At 31.4% G+C, this 12643-nt stretch overlaps 1 long non-coding RNA gene across 2 annotated transcripts; it reads left to right on the plus strand.

Annotated features, from left to right (window-relative positions):
- Nucleotides 1-874: 874 nt before the first annotated feature.
- On the plus strand, nt 875-12190 carry LOC143048887 (uncharacterized). 2 transcript variants are annotated; one of them, XR_012969964.1, is made up of 4 exons: nt 875-2055; nt 7769-7798; nt 11721-11808; nt 12035-12190. It is a non-coding gene; the product is annotated as an uncharacterized LOC143048887 (long non-coding RNA). The 2 variants fall into 2 exon arrangements; XR_012969939.1 differs by lacking the exon at nt 875-2055 and having other exon boundaries at nt 6858-7798.
- Nucleotides 12191-12643: the final 453 nt, after the last annotated feature.

Raw genomic sequence — 12643 nt, forward strand, 5'->3', positions numbered from 1 at the left:
ACTGCACATCACGAGTTATTCCGTAAGCAGTTGCATTGCTCAATACAACTTTTTCATTCATGATAACACGTGCTCCAACAATAAAGTGCACAGGTGAATTAAATAATAAAGTATATAAAATTCGTGTTTTCATGATCATAGCTAAAAAATGTAATTATAAGTATTGAATGCTTCTTTTTGTAACTTTATAGGGTTGTAAAAGCGTTGACCGTGCGTACATTTTTAGAATGAAGCGCTTCCGCGCTTCATACAAAATGTACTTCGGTCAACGCTTTTACACCCCAATAAATTTACAAAAAGAAGCATTCAATTCTTAAGTAAATTTTTTCAACAAAACAAATAGTATTACTATCATTTTTGAAAACATAGATGGTAAATAATGAAAGGTACATACCTCCGGCTTTGCATTCATCCACTTGCGCTGTCAAATAGTCATCTGACATACAAAATCTATGCATCCTTTTATATAGAAGGTAAAGCAGAATCCCGCCAAACCATGATTTATTTGCGCTTTCACTGAATTCTCGTGCGTTTAACATATCGTGGCATAATTTTAAAGTGCTTTGTCGAATTCAGTAGTCCGTCAATTATCTTCTCATTTTGTTTGTAGTTTTATATTTAGGTTATGAATGAATGTAATTGTTTCCGAATTTGTTGAAAGATTTGTATAATTTTTATGTTGAAATAAATATGTATTTTCAGTTAATACTATTTCAATGATTATCAGAATATCTATTTATTCAAACGGATTAACATGATTAACAAAAAAAAAAAAAAAACTTAAACAAAAACAAAACTTTTAAATAGATACTATACTAGCAGCTTTGCAACCAAATAGAAATGTGTATTAAAAAAGACAACACATTAAAACTTGTTATTTAATCACCCGGTGATTTAATAATAAATGTAATCCGTTTGTAGGACGAAGAACATGCTTCTAGTTCCTTTTGATATATTCATGTACAAATTTCAAGAAATATTTTCAACTAAAAAGAAAAACTTTGGTGCGATTTTCTTTGTTTTCTTGCATAGGAACCCGAACCAGATCCAAAAGTAATGTCATGGTAATTCAGCTATCTCTGTAGAAAAGCAAGCTCGTGTGACATTGTTGTTGACAATGTTGTTACCCGTGTCTGTTATTATTTATGTAGGACAAACGGACCGTATTCTACTAACATTTTAAACATAATAAAATTGGGAATGGGAATGGGGAATATATCAAGGAGACAACAATCCGACCAAAGAGCATATTAAAACAGCCGAAGGTCACCAATTGGTCTCCAAAGCAGCGAGAATATCTCGCACCCGGAGTTGGGCCGTAAGCTACGCATTTATTGTAACACATATTCGAATAATTATTTAGGTGTATCAATTAATGCAATTCTGTTTCAAAATTTGGCAAATGCTATTTTAAGCATGAGATTTAAAATTTAAATAATTTCAAAAATACTAAATTATGTCTTCTCAGATATATTAGATATTTCTCACAGGAGAATATTTGTATACTTTTGACATTTCAATTGAAAAATCTTATCATTAAGCAAACTTTATTTAATAACAAAATTTCATATTCAATTTATTATCTTCACTTAAGTAGCCTATTGTCATAATATTTACAATTTCAATATGCATCTTATCAGATGATACGTGTATAAACTATAATGAAATTAAACAAACTTTTTTCCACCATGAAGCATCCATTTCATTTTGTTCTTCTTTCTCTGATAATCTTTCTCAGCTCACAGTGCAATGGTGTCTTTTATTGTGATCAAATAAATGGAGTCAAAGAGTGTGATGTTGGAGTCTGGTTACAGTGGAATAGTTGTACACATTCATGCGGTGGGGGGAGCGCTAAAAGGTTCCGAAAATTGTGCTGTTCGCCTAGTTATAAATCATATAACCAATGTGCCCTTAACTGCAATAAAACACTACCGTCTTTGCAAGAAACAAGAACATGCGGTCAATTTTGTATCCAAGGCAACTTTAACGTATCTCAAAATAGTTGTCAGTGCTCAGGCAATTATACTGGAGAGTGTTGCCAAACACTAAAAGTCGGTGAGTTAAAATTTTATTTATATTATGATTGATGTTTTCAATATGATTTTAATATTTGTATTTTATTTTATCATTGTAGATTATTTTGTTTGTTGTATTGTTATTATCATTGTCTATAAGTTATTTCAATTGTCTTCCACTTGAGATCAAACATATAATGCAGTAAACAACTTCGTTTTAAAGCTAAGCTGGCCCAAAGGGCCAAGTGAGCTTTTCTCATCACTTGGCGTCCGTCGTCCGTCGTCGTTAACTTTTACAAAAATCTTCTCCTCTGAAACTACTGGGCTAAATTTAACCAAACTTGGCCACAATCATCATTGGGGTATCTAGTTTAAAAAAATTGTCCGGTGACCCGGCCAACCAAAAAAGATGGCCGCCATGGCTAAAAATAGAACATAGTGGTAAAATGTAGATTTTGGGTTATAACTTTGAAACCAAAGCATTTAGAGCAAATCTGATATGGGGGTAAAATTGTTTATCAAGTGAAGATCTATCTGCTCAGAAATTTTCAGATGAATCGGACAACCGGTTGTTGGGTTGCTGCCCCTGAATTTGTAATTTTAAAGAAATTTTGTCGTTTTTAGCTCACCTGGCACACAGGGCCAAGTGAGCTTTTCTCATCACTTGGCGTCCGTCGTCCGTCGTCGTTCTGCGTCCGTCGTTAACTTTTACAAAAATCTTCTTCTGTGAAACTACTGGGCCAAATTTAACCAAACTTCTCCAAAATCATCATTGGGGTATCTAGTTAAAAAAATGTGTTCGGTGACCCGACCAACCAACCAAGATGGCCGCCATGGCTAAAAATAGAACATAGTGGTAAAATGCAGTTTTTGGCTTATATCTCTGAAACCAAAGCATTTAGAGCAAATCTGACATGGAGTAAAACTGTTTATCAGGGGTTTGTTGTTCAAGTTGTGATTAAACTAATCATATGATTAATTTTAATCAGTCGTTAAAAGTTAATCGGATGATTAGTAAATGCAATGATTAAATTGCGTTGTTCAACTTGTTTTGATCATTGTATTTACTAATCATCTTATTAATTTTTAATCATAGAATGAAATTCATAACAGTGTAGCTATGGCCATTCATTGACTGGGGAAAATTAGGTGAACGTTCGTCTGTAATGCCCACTGCTCACGACGTACTTATCATAGAAATTTAAACTGTGAGGTCACCAAAGGTTCTAAACGCCTAAATAAAATAATTAAAAATACTAATCAGGAATAATCTTTGTAATTTGAAAATAAATAAAAATGACCTTCAACACGGAGTCTTGGCTCACACCGAACAGCAAGCTATAAAGGTTGAATACTTAAAATTCTTTACTTGATTTTTTGTTATGGTTTGACCATCGATTTTCCTAATATGATATCGCACGTTCTTTCAGATTATTTTTTTTACTTAATTGGCTTTAAAAGTTACAATGCATGATGTCGTCTGTTTATGTAGTTCATATGTGTTTTTCGTTTCTCGTTGGTTTTCCCGTTTGAATGGTTTTACACTAGTAGTTTTGGGGCCCTCTATAACTTGCTGTTCGGTGTGAGCCTTGACCTATAATGGTTTACTTTTATGAATTATTACTTGGGAGGAGAGTTGTCTCATTGGCACTCATACCACATCTTCCTATATCTATCTATATCTATACATTTTTTTTCAACAAACGAATACATTACAGGAATATAAGTTTTGTAAGAAACGTAAGAAATTGTGTTGGACTTGAAGATAAGGCAAAGTGACAAATATCTGAAAGAATGAATCGTTTTATGGTATTAAACAAAGAAATCAAATGATTTTTTAATTATCCAGAACTCTTCACAAACAAAACCCACATGTATACGCATTGAATAAATAGTCGATCATGGCAATTCTTAAATGATCACACCGTAGAAGTAGTTGTGCTCTTAATCAATGAGATATTTTGTGAATTAACCCCATCAACTTAATAGTTTTTTTTACAATGGATAAACCTATTTTTTTATTATTATTAAATAATATCATCTCTGAACATTATTATTCTTATAAATGACACGGTTGTATGTGATGATTATAATAAATATTTAAAACAAATTCCTTTCAAGCTTTGTAAAAAGAAAGTTTCATTTTATGTATCGGAATGTGTAACAAGTGAATATTTCAATCCCCACTGGAAGGCCTCTGACAGACTGGGTGAGCATAAAATCATAGCCGTTGACAAACAAGTTACAACCTACAAACGTTTTACTGTCGACCACACTGTTATGCAATTAATTCTATGATTAAATTTGGGTAGTTAGCAAGTGTTTCCCACAATGCATTGTAAATCAGGGCCTACAAAACTTCCTTTGATGCATTAAATTATTACATTCTTCTTTTAAACAGGTTTTGGGTGCCAATAATTATTGAATAAATATCTTAAATGTTTCTTTCAAATTAAGGTATTTTATGGCTGAAATCTCTTTCCAGGAGCTAAATATCTCTTAAACGCCTCATATTTCGAGGATAAACTAATTTTTGCATTGATACAGCAGCCATCTTGGATGCTTTAATCATATGATTAAAATTAAATACACCTCAAAGAGGTGGATTAAGTTTAACGACAGTTTTAGCCTTTTTAACGCAGCGTTAAAATTAACGACAAGTTGAACAACACACTAATCATATGATTAATTTTAATCGAATGATTAAGAAATTTTAACGACGCGTTAGCCCTAACGACAAGTTGAACAACAGACCAGACTTGGGGTAATTGTAATTGTAATCGTTAATCAGCTGTAATTGATTACAATTTTTCAAGTAATCAGTGTAATCATTCATCAGCCAAAAATCTGATTACATGTAATTTAATTTAATCAATTACTTTTCAAAATACCCTGTAATCATGATTACTTTTGGATTACATTCTGATTACAATGAAAAAAATCTAAAATTGTGTTTTTGGTCATTAAATGAACCTCTTTGTTATTCATATATGATAAATTTTTAACATACTAAAATGGTTTGGTTACTTTAAGCTTGTCTACTTCAGTAAAAAATAAACTGTTACAGTATTGAAAAGTCATCATTAGCCTAAGCAGAGACATATAATACAATTATATACCTTTTATCTTGGTAAAAGATATTGTACATACATGATTATTCATCGTTTTATAATGATCTTCATATTAATATTTGATAATAACTGTTATATATTCAAGTAATACTTTTCTTTAACCCTGAATTATAATCTTTTGTTAATTTTTGTGTTTGTTTTTTGTCAACTTTGAATTGACAGGTAGGAGACTAATTAAGGTTTGTTTTTATTGCAATTACCAATTGAGTATAGCTGTAGGGAAATATATATGATAAAAGATAAATCAGACATGAAAGTTTATCTAATTAGCACAAACTAAATTAAAAGTTGGACAAATATGTTGTTTAAACTTTTTTTTGTATTTGGACTGGACGTGTAAAATGCAATGTTTTTAGTACTTTAATACATATTGTTTACAATTTGATTAAACATTTCTATTAAAATTTAACATTGTTTTAACTGGTACAAATGTAACTTTATTTCATCCATATTTAAACTTCCATAAACTGCAACTTGGAATACATATAAATTATGAAAGAGGTCAGAAGACAAACAAAAAAACTCTTGATTATGATATATCTTTATTAAATTTAATTCAAAATAATTTAGAGATCATTGGTGATAAAGTGTAATGTATATATATGTAGTGAAATTTGGTGTTTATTTAAATTGATAGATGACGTTTAATTTGAAGTTATCATTTTATAATTGAACCAAATAAAATACGTTCTCAAAAATGCTTCAGTTATATTAAACGTTTATTCATCCACATCATTCAAAATGTTTTGTTTTTAAATTCATTGTAATCAGATGTAATCATGATTACTTTGTCAATGTAATCATTAATTTAATCAGATACTTTCAGAAATGATGTAATCATTAATTTAATTTAATCGTACAAATGACAAAGTAATTGTAATTTAATCAGTTACATTGAAAGTAATCGGACCCATCTCTGTTCTGCAACAGACCCCTGAAATTTTCAGATGAATCAGACAACTAGTTGTTGGGTTGCTGCCCCAGAATTGGTAATTTTGAGTAAATTTTGCCGTTTTTGGTTATTATCTTGAATATTATTATACATAGAGGTAAACTATAAACAGCAATAATGTTCAGCAAAGTAAGATTTACAAATAAGTCAACATGACCAAAATGGTCAGTTGACCCTTAAGGTGGTACCTAACACTACAGGGAGATAACTCTGTAAAGTCAGCTTAACGTTTTAATTACGTTGTGTTGTAAAGGGAATATTAAGCTTCTAAATGATCAAAATTGGTGTTTGTCAAACTGCTATATAACCAGTGTAATTTTTCTGACAAAACGGTTGGTTCAAAATTTTTGAAATTTTTATATTTTTGTTAAAGGGTCAAAGTAAATACTTTGTCAAAATTTTATGAAAATTAAACGAGCCAAATTAATATTAGTGAAAGTGTTGGGTACCACCTTAAGGAGTTATTGCACTTTATAGTCATTTTTTACCAATTTTTCGTAAGTTTTGGTGATCTTTTACAAAAATCTTCTCCTCTGAAACTACTGGGTCATATTTAACCAAATTTAGCCACAATCATTATCAGGGTATCTAGTATTAAAAATGTTCCGATGACTCGGCCAACCAACCAAGATGGCCACCATGGCTAAAAATAGAACATAGGGGTGAAATGTAGATTTTGGCTTATAACTCTGAAACCAAAGCATTTAGAGCAAATCTGACAATGGGTTAAATTGTCAATCAAGTCAATATCTATCATTTTCTATCTGCCCTGAAAGATTTAGATGAATTGGACAACTGGTTGTTGGGTTGCTGCCCCCAAATTGGTATTTTTTAAAGAAATTTTGCCGTTTTTTGGTTATTATCTTGAATACTATTATAGATAGAGATAAATTGTAAACAGCAATAATGTTCAGCAAAGTAAAATCTAAAAATAAGTCAACATGATCAAAATGATCAGTTGACCCCTTAAGGAGTTATTGCCCTTTATAGTAAATTTTTCACAAGTTGTTAATGTTTTTAACTTTAACAATTTTCATTAATTTTGTTACTTTTTGTAAATTTTCACAAAATATTTTCCTCTGTATCTAAAGGGCCAAGTTTATTATAGATAGAGAAAATTGTAAGAGCAAGAATGTTCAGTAAAGTAAAATCTACAAACACATCACCATCATCAAAACACAATTTTGTCATGAATCCATCTGTGTCCTTTGTTTAATATGCACATAGACCAAGGTGAGCGACACAGGCTCTTTAGAGCCTCTAGTTTATGGTTATTATCTTGAATACTATTATAGATAGTGATAAACTGTAAACAGCAATAATGTTCAGCAAAGTAATATAAATAAGTCAACATGACCAAAATTGTCAATTGAACCTTTAAGGAGTTTTTTGCCCTTTATAGTCAATTTTTAACAATTTTCATTAATTTGGTAAATTTTTGTAAATTTTTACAAAATAATTTCCTCTGTTACTAATGGGCAAAGTTCATTATAGATAGAGATAATTGTAAGTAGCAAGAACTTTCAGTAAAGTAAGAACCTCAAACACATCACCATCACCAAAACACAATTTTGTCATGAATCCATCTGTGTTCTTTGTTTAATATGCACATAGACCAAGGTGACCGACACAGGCTCTTAAGAGCCTCTAATTTATATTTATTTTTGCAGATATATCTACTACTACTGGATCAAAGAATGGTAAGAGGTTAACAATATATTTTCTTCGTGTTTTTGTTGCATATTTAGCCAAATGTAGTCACAAAATTAAGACTGGATATGTCAAAGAGCCAACAAATCCAAAAAAAAGAAGGAAACGATAAACAGCACAAAACCAACAAATGATCTTCAATATAGAGATAATATCCCGTTTGTATATAACCAACATTTAAAAAAAGTTCAATATCAACATGACAGACAAAAAAACACCGTCTGGTTTAATTTGGAATCATTGACAAATTAAAGAATAACCAGAAGTATTTGTCATGAATAAAGTAAACTGACGCAGTATATCTGTATCAATGTGGGAATATGACGTTGAATATCAAACTGTTCCACTGACTATTGTTCGAAAGACTTTTTTTTTTGCAGCTATCCAGTTTGTGTGAACAATTGATATAATTCAAAAGTAATGACTATAAATAGTAATTGTTTAAGTAATGTCAGGAAAGCAAGATTTATTAGTATTATAATTGTTTAGCCTCTTAAACCTAGATGGACCAAAAAACTGCGCAGCTTATATTAACTTCCAATGTATGAACAAGTTTTTTAAAGGTATTTTATTGACACAGGTCTTAGTGATGAACCATGTCCATCAATAGCAAATATCTCATATTTGTGAAATTATGACTTAAAAAACAAGGTACAACCTTTTGGGAAGAAGACCTGTAGAATCACAGATTCAAGTCCGCCACTGGTTCTGAGAAAAATCTATATTAAGGAATTATAAAATGTAATCGGCATTTAGTTCTTTAGTCAGTGTCGGTTCGAACAGATAGTCATACATGTAGCAGTAATCTAAATGCTACATGTATTATCTGTATTGTGTATGTAACAGTGGTACCCGACGTCTGTTTAATAACATTGGCATTAAAACACCCAATTTATTTCGGAATTGGTTGATCTTTTCGGTTGAGGGCGTTTCAATTTAACGTGCTCGCGGCCCACATAATTCTCATAATAGTACATATAATATATTTGTAATGTTTACATGTATCCAGTGCTTTCGTATAATAACTCGAATAATCAAAGGGTGTTTTCAATAAATCACAACATTATTATGAGAAATACAATTACTTTTGGAGTGTCAAGAACTCGTTGGAAGTACTTGATAAATTGCATGCTTATATTAGTGATTTTGAATCTGTTCAGTTCAAAGTTTTGATTTTTCTACCCTGTATACCACATTGCCTCACATTCTCATTAAGAAAAAATTCACACACCTAATTAAATGGGCATTTAAAAAGTCAGAATGTGAATATATATGTTCAAAAACTTCTAGGTCATTTTTTAGTAGCAATAAACAAAAAAACTATGTCAATTGGACATGCTTTGATACTATATATGCCCTTGAATTTCTACTAGATAACATTTTTGTTCGCTTTGGAGATTCCGTATATCGTCAGGTTATCGGAATTCCAATGGGTACTAACTGTGCACCACTTATTGCGGACCTGTTTTTGTATTGCTATGAGTTACAATTTATGACAAAAATCAGCAAAGACCCATCCAAACAACATCTCATAAAAAAAATAATAATACTTTTAGATATTTGGATGATATTTTGGCTCTCAATAATGACGACTTCAGTATGTATACTAAAGAAATTTATCCTGTTAAACTTACTTTGAATAAACTTAATACTAACAATGACCACTGATCTTTCCTCGATCTTGATATCTATATCACTAACGGAAAGCTTAATACTAAAATTTATGATAAAAGAGATGATTTTTCATTTACTATCGTTAATTATCCATTTTTAGATGGTGCCGTTCCCTTGTCACCATCTTATGGTGTTTATATCTCAACTTGTACGATTCGCTCGTGTATGTAACAATGTTTTAGATTTTAACGAGAGAAATTTATGTATTACTGAAAAATTATTACACCAGGGTTTTCGATATCACAAACTAGTTAAATAAAGGCAACAGTAGTATACCGCTGTTCAAACTCATAAATCCATGGACAAAAAACAAAATCGGGGTAACAAACAAAAACTGAGGGAAACGCATTAAATATAAGAGGAGAACATCAACACAACATTACAATGTAACACACACAGAAACGGACCAAGCATCAGACAAAATCCCACGAGAATAACATAAAAACCAAATACATGAATTTGGGATAGACAAGTACCGTGACACGTCTTATCACAATGTCAATTTACACTCCAAAATAAGAGAATATAACAATGGCCATATTCCTGACTTAAAACATTTACTAAATTTTATCATCGGTATAAGGACATTGTCCGTAAATATAGCTCAACATGCAGACTTCTTATACGTTCAGGTATTTCACATCCATTCTTTTATGGAAATATTCTTTATAAAGCACAACAATGTCAGTATTCACCTCAGAAACTAACAAAACCTTTAAATAGACTTATTAAGAAGGGATATAGTTACGATACTGTTGTCAGGTCATTAAAGATTGCATATTTTGGCGTTAATATTGATTCACTTATAGGGTCTTTGCATCGGAACTAAACACATTTATTCAAAAACCAGTTGTTGGCATGACACGGGTTATGTTCTTCTAAAATATATTTTATGATGGTATGATACTAAAACCCTAACGGGAAGGATTGTGCCTGATATTCATATGATGAAATCATAATCTTTCAATCAGTTTAATTGAAGTCTGGAGCTGGCATGTCAGTTAACTGCTAGTAGTCTGTTGTTATTTATTTATTATTGTCATTTTGTTTATTTTCTTTGGTTACATCTTCTGACATCATACTCGGACTTCTCTTAAACTGAATTTTAAATGTGCGTATTGTTATGCGTTTACTTTTCTACATTGGCTAGAGGTATAGGGGGAGGGTTGAGATCTCATAAACATGTTTAACCCCGCCGCATTTTTGCGCCTGTCCCAAGCTTTTTGCCTTTGTTAGTCTTGTATTATTTTAATTTTAGTTTCTTGTTTACAATTTGGAAATTAGTATGGCGTTTATTATCACTGAACTAGTATATATTTGTTTAGGGGCCAGCTGAAGGACGCCTCCGGGTGCGGGAATTTCTCGCTACATTGAAGACCTGTTGGTGACCTTCTGCTGTTGTTTTTTCTATGGTCGGGTTGTTGTCTCTTTGACACATTCCCCATTTCCATTTTCAATTTTATTTCCAAACAGTTTACGCATGTAGTTATAACAGCATATATATTTTCGAAAATATAAATACTTAAGCACAGGGTAGATACCAAGAGCGTCACTGATGAGTCTTATGTAGGCGAAACGCGCGTCTGGTGTATTAAATTATAATCCTGGTACCTTTGATAACTATTTAGGCCAACAAAATCTATGACAGTTCAGTTTTGTCACAGGTGTATTCATTGTTATGGAATTCAATGTTCAGTTATCATTGTGAACATTCATAAAATCTTGATTGTTTTACTATACATGTATAAGGTGTTATTCGCTTATTTTTCCCATAGTTTGCCTATGCCACTTGCATGGACCAATATTTCTACAGAAAAAAATACCTCCGTTAAGTGGACAAGGTTTATTGGAAAGAAATAAATCCTCAGTATGTACTGGAGCCGAAAAAATGAAAACACAAACTACGTATGTGTGTGTGTGTGTGGGGGGGATTGTACATAGTAAAGATATCCCTTCTCCTCCAACGAGGAGGCAATTATAATAGTAAGGCAGGCGCAGTATTCTTAGTCAGTACCTCAATATATTGTATTTGCAAGACTTTTTCTGTTCATGAATTGAAATTGTCGACCAATATTCGGTTATAAAATCTCACATTTGTCAGTATTTTCAACATCAAAGATGTATTCAAATTGTAAATACGTAAATGAAATTTAGTATATGTTGGCATCCATATATCATAATAACATGTACACAAAAATAACTGTTATAATACTTAAACATCACAACCTGGTTTTTTAGGTATAGCATGGAAGATACCATTGATATGTGTTGCTGTAATTGCAGTATTCGTAGGAATTGGAGGACTTATTTGGTTTTTAGTTAAAAGGTGATTATTAGCGAAATAAATTACAGCAAACATTAGTGCTTAAACAATCAGTTTTATAACATTTTTAAAAGGGATGAATCCATAAACCGATGGTCAAAATAGTTGTCTTCCTCTATTCTAATGTAGGGTCTTATGCTTTGTATATTTAACTACTAGTAAACATAATATGTATGCCAAATACTATTTTACGACCTTTACGCATTTGTTATATATTTTTCTTTTACAGATATAAGAAGAACAAGAGCAACGATAGCATACATCCGTCAGACGATAAGGACACATAGAGAAATCATGTAAATTCCGAACTTGTAGTACGGCTACGCTTTGAGATGAATTTGTACACTGTTTATTTTCAATAAAGTATTCATTTTTAATTAAAATAGAATAAGTTAATATAAAATATGTTTTTATTTGAACACGGGGGAAATTTATATTTTTTTCTTGGTTTTATATTTGCACATGTATTCTTCGATATAATGAATAGGACATTGCGCATGCTGTTAGACGGCTATTTCAGAAAATCGTTTTGGGCATGATTCATTTTTGTCCGTTTTCTTGGATGTTTGGCTGATATATGAAGGTAACACGTTCATATCTTTTTTTGAACTCGTGCAGAAAAATAATGGTCTTATAGTACAACTGAGCCCGAAGTCCGGTTACGGAAACTACATGTTGAAGCTTCGGATGTAGGTACGTCTGAGTGTCCGAAAGGCTAATCGTTGTCGTATATCAAAAGGGATCTCAGTTCTTCAAAGTTAAAAAATAAGTTTGTAGTATATTTTTGTTTATATTTTATGTATGGAGTTCCCTCTTTTCGTGAGTTGTTATTTACAGC

Source organism: Mytilus galloprovincialis, chromosome 1 (assembly GCF_965363235.1).
Source record: "Mytilus galloprovincialis chromosome 1, xbMytGall1.hap1.1, whole genome shotgun sequence".
NCBI classification, from domain to species: domain Eukaryota; kingdom Metazoa; phylum Mollusca; class Bivalvia; order Mytilida; family Mytilidae; genus Mytilus; species Mytilus galloprovincialis.